We start from the raw sequence: 5332 nt of genomic DNA, 5'->3' as shown, positions 1-5332 counted from the left end.
TATAAATATATATAAATATAAATAAATATAAATATAATAATATGAATATAAATATATTCTAAATATATATATTATATATATATATATATATATATATATATATATAAACAATCATGCCAATTGAAAATAAGGTCAGTTTTACTTCTTCCTTGGAATATGAATGCTTGACTGTATATGTAAGTATGTGTATACACACACACACACACAAATATATGTGTGTGTGTGTGTATATATAAAATCTTGAGGAATCTATTAAAAAAACACACACATCTAGAGCTAAAAAATAAATCTCATTTTTATATACTAATATGCCATTATACTAATATACTAATAATGTGAAACTTATTTTAATAACATTGTATTATGTGTAATTCAAAGGTGCAATACTTAGGCATGCACATAGCAAGGCCTGGAAGCATCTGTCCCCTGGAAATGACAAAATGGAGAGAAATACGATGTTGATGGGTTAGAAAAATCCATACAGTCAAGGTACCAGTTTTTCCAAAATTGATCTATGAGTTTAATGCAATTCTATCAAAATTCCAGCAAGGAATTTCTGACAGACATGGACAAGCTCATTCTATAATTTATAGGGAAAGGGAAAGGCCCTAAAATGACGAAAACAATCTTCAAAATAAAGAGCGATGTGGGGATAACACCAGGAGGATTAAGGCTTACTGTATGACCACGGTAATTAAGACAGTGTGGTGTCGATGGAAAGACAGACACATGCCAATGGAGCAGAACATAGAATCTGGACATAGGTTCAAACAAACATGCTCACTGTTTTCTGACAATGGGAAAAAATCTTTTCAATGTTAGAAATATGGTCTTTTCAATCCACGGAGCTGGGTCCATTGGATATTCGTTTGCAAAAGAAAGAATCACAACCCAATCTATAGACAATATGTAAAGAGGAACTGAAATGAAGCATGTCCTTAAATATCAAACATGAAAGTATAAATTTTTATTTTTTAAGTGTAGAAAATCTTTGGGATATTGAGTTAGGCAATAAGTTCTTAGACTTGACACACACACTTAGAAAATCCATTGGCAGAAAAGTTAATACATTGAAGCTCACCAAGTGTAAAGGTCTTGTGGTCAGCAAAAGCCCTTGTGAGAGGTCTGGCAAGACAAGCTACAGATTGAGAGAAACCGAACGTCATGTTGCAAACCTCACATCTGACAGAGGACCAGGAACCAGAAGATCGAAACGACTCTCAAAACCCAATGGAAAACACTCTGATCAATCCAGTTTGAGCACATACAAAGGACGCCGACATTTTACTAAACAGGATCCACAGATGGCAAATGAGCATGTGGCGAGATGTTCATGGTCACAAGCCACAAGGAATTGCAAATTAAAACCACAGCACGAGGTCACTGCACAGCTACCAGAATGGGTAAAATAAATAATTCGAACACCACCAAATGGTGGCCAGAAGGACGAGAAACTGGACCATTCACACACGGAAGAGCCACTCTGGAAGCAGGTTGGCAATTTCTTATAAAATGAAACGTGCATTTTCAGGCCCTGATCTCAGGGTCCTGGGATCGAGCCCCGCATTGGGCTCTCTGCTCAGCTGGGAGCCTGCTTCCCCCTCTCTCTCTGCCTGCCTCTCTGCCTACTTGTGATCTCTGTCAAATAAATAAATAAAAATCTTTAAAATTAAAAAAAAAAAAGAGTCATACAAAATGAAACATGCATTTATCACAAGCCAGCGGTTGCATTCTTGGGTGTTTAATCCCAGAGACCTGGAAACGTACGCTCACAAAAAAAGTCTATATGCGAATGGTCATAGCACTTTTATTTGTAACAGCCCAACTGAGAAGCCCCCAAACATTCTTCACCAGATGGACGGTCAATCAGACGGTCACACGTTCCTGTTGAGGGATGTCACTCAACAATTAGAAGGAACAGGCTGTTGATCCACACAACAAGCAGGATGGGTCTCCAGGGGAGGGGAGTGTGTGAAAAAACCACTTTAGAAAGACTTCTTATGTTAGGTTTCCTTTCTATCACAATTTTGGGATAAAATTACTTGATGTGTGTGTTGATGTGGTTATAAAAGAGCCACACGAACGATGCTCACGGTGATGGAAGAGCTTGGGTTGTGACTCTCCATGGCGGTTACATGAACAGACTTTTATGATATTAAGGAAAGATAATAATGTCTGCTGGACCCTCACATAAGTACCTGTACAATCTGTTCCACTTTGCCCCTAGGTAACAAAGGTAACGCATCGAAACCCTTGAGTCTCGCTGTTTTTGGATCAGGAGATTTTTAGATCATCTAAAGGTACGTGGGAGCATGTAACATTCGCTGAGTCTCACCCACTGTGAAGGCTGGGCCGGCACCAGAAACAAAACACAACGGTATTTTGGCACAAAATGTACAGACATTCTCACTAAGAGCAATTAATGAACAATAAACTGTCTCATGTAAGTTCACCATGCTTTTTCTGCCCAGAATTTTGGTTTTCATACTGCTGAGATTTCAGAACTGACAAAAACACATGATGGACCCGTGTCCCTAGTTTCCACCGGCGGGACAGGAGCGAGGACATTTGGGAAGCCAGGGATGATGGGCATCTGCAGCAGGGGACAGGCAGCAGGCTCGGCACGACCAGTGGGATCAAAGCGGAGGAGAAACACACAGTGTGACTCTCCCAAAGACGTGTTTACTTCTGGGTTCCCACCAAGGTTTCCCGCTGAACGGCCTCCGTTCATCTGAGAAAAGGAAGGCGGATTCATGCAAAAAGCTTTCAAGCATTACCCAACCGTGGTCTTTGAGAACACAACATCATCGTACAGTGACAAGTTCAGCAGACCTTCGTCCAGGGGATACACGTAGAAAATCAGTCCCACAGGGAAGGGTTCTGGCCCCACCACTGCGGGATTTTAGCACAGGGGAAAGGACCCTTGCATGGCTGGTGCTGGTCCTGGTCCTGGCCCAGAGGGTCCGCACTCAACCCCAGCACCGACCAGAAGCCCACAGGAAGGAAGCCGCAGCCTCACCGTGTCACCTACCTGCTGTGACTGTCCCCCAGGCATGCTGCACCAGCTCTACCCTGCTCTCCATCCGCACACAAGGTCTTTTTCTTGTTTGCCTCCCACCGAGAGCCAGGCCATGGAGGGGACCCTGGAAATTCTGGTGCATAGAACTGTGTTGTCTCCTTTCTGCCAGAGTCAGCCTCTCTTGTCTCTAACAAAGTTGCAAATGCGCAAAAGTCATCATTATGCATAAAACACTCAGCAGCCGTCTATGACTTCCTTCTCCCCGGACCTGCCATGTTGTGTTTTTATAATGGGCATGACTGTGCGAATAGAGTGTCCCAAGCTCTTGTGGGACCACATGTCTGCGCATGAAAGAGGTGTTGTCACAGACAGATGACCAACGCCCTCTCTCCCCCATGTGGACAGGGCTGCCGACTGCCCCCAAGCCACATGTTTTAAGAGACCGAAGAGGTCTTCGAAACTCGAATGAACCTGGGAAGGTTTACAGAAACGGAACTTTTCCTGACACACCAACCACAGAGCAATTAATATTCAAGAAATCGAATGCTTTTCATAATCCCAATGAGGTGTCACAATATTTACTCTAGCGCTGTCCTGGTTATGCTTTTCAACTCAAAATTGGTCAGCCTCCCTTTAGAGTATGATATTATTCTTATAGTGTTGGAAATTCTATTTCATGGTGCTCTCTAAATTATTAAGATTCTCTATGGGTCGCTATCCTTGGACTGCTTGTCTTGCTTCTGCATTCTCCGTGTTTTGTTTCTGGAAGCATCTAGAAAAACATGGATATAGATTAAAAAAAAAAAAAAAAAAGGAGCATGTGGGAAATAATCACTGTGTTAAAGGGATGAAATCCAAGAGTCATCTTCCAAATTTTTCTTCATTTTCGTAGTGTTTATCCATTCCAGAAGAATAAAGATATTTATGTTATATTTGCATTAGGCAAGAAAGTGAAAAAAAAATGCACTGGTTCAAAAACAAGACGCGTTCTCTGTCAGCACTCTTGCTAATCATGTGTCCTTTGTTTTTCCTGAGAGAATTGCTGAATGGAAAAAGAATCCCCCGCAGACCATTAGCCAACAAAAGCAATCTTCCTCTTAAAAATCTCTAATACATCAGTGTGTATTGTCTCTGCACAGATGCCAGTTCTCCCCAATTTATCAACGGTCTTGGACAAAGAACTACTGTATTGAATTAAGAGAACCGTACTAATACGCCTTTCCTTGCTGAGTTTGGAGCCAACTGAAATATGGAACACAAAAGAGAGATGCCTTGAGATCAAAACATCATGGCTCGCAACAGGCATACTGTTCAACGGAGAGCCTGGCTTTCTATCTTCAGACAACCAGGCTCAGGCAAACGCACTCGATTCTAAGCACAGATGGAGAATGCAGCCCTTGCCCCAGTAGAAAAGGAGAAAACAGTGGACGCTAAGAGACAGGGAAGCCACGGGGGGGTCCTGAACCATGGGCACACCTCAACTCACTGTTCAGATCCATCTTCTTCCTCCCTAGAGATAGAAAGTGGGGCTCCTCCCATGGAGCTCAGTGGAAACCCACTCCCTCTAGGAGCAACATGAGAAAAGAAAATTTGTGGTGTCCTAGGTAGGCACAAAGGCACAAGAAGAACTCAGTCAGACTCTACCGGTGATGCGTGTTGGACCCGACACCCCCTTCCTTCAGTTTACACATCCAGCTCCCCAGCAAACTCACCCACTCTGTGTGTCCCCAACTCTGTCAACGCCGTGCCAGTGCCAGCTGTCCTCTCTCCTTTGATCTTCGCAGGAGCATCTGCCCACCTAGCTTATCCATAGTGGAGACTGAAGAGCTGTTAGAAAAAGGAGGTGGTGTAAGTCCTCGGGGCAGGATTCTTCCATGGCTGTCAGTTACCCTCTAAGTAAAATCCAAATCCCGTATTCTGGTTCCTTCATAGCCTTCCTCTCTGTGAATTGGTACCTGACTTCTCTTCAGTCTTTTTTACACACACACACCCCTTTTACCATGATACGTAAGAGACACCAACTTCTTATCTCCCCTAAACAAGCCAAGCTCATCCCTGTCTTGGGGTCTTCATATGAGCTCTCCTCTTGTGCTGAACGGCCTCCCAGGTAGAACGACCCTCTTAGCCATTCACGTCTTATCATGAATAACAGTTCCTTAGAGAGGTCTTACTTGACCACCAAATCAAACACAAGATCTCTAACATACTACTTCATTTTATTTTATTATTTTTTAAGTATTTATGTTTTTGAGCTAGGGAGAGAGAAAGCACAAGCACGGGGAGGGACAGAAGGAGAGGTACAAGAGAGTCTTA

The 5332-nt window shown here is 42.9% G+C and overlaps 1 long non-coding RNA gene across 1 annotated transcript; it reads right to left on the bottom strand.

Annotated features, from left to right (window-relative positions):
• Positions 1-1805: 1805 nt before the first annotated feature.
• On the bottom strand, positions 1806-4987 carry LOC131813062 (uncharacterized). The gene is made up of 3 exons (XR_009346591.1): positions 4732-4987; positions 3032-3206; positions 1806-2731 (listed from the first exon to the last, which is right to left on the bottom strand). It is a non-coding gene; the product is annotated as an uncharacterized LOC131813062 (long non-coding RNA).
• Positions 4988-5332: the final 345 nt, after the last annotated feature.

The sequence above is a fragment of the Mustela lutreola genome, chromosome 12 (assembly GCF_030435805.1).
Source record: "Mustela lutreola isolate mMusLut2 chromosome 12, mMusLut2.pri, whole genome shotgun sequence".
In the NCBI taxonomy this organism is placed as follows: Eukaryota; Metazoa; Chordata; class Mammalia; order Carnivora; family Mustelidae; genus Mustela; species Mustela lutreola.
The sequence above is the reverse complement of the archived record's forward strand: the minus strand, read 5'-3'. Positions and strand labels throughout refer to the sequence as shown.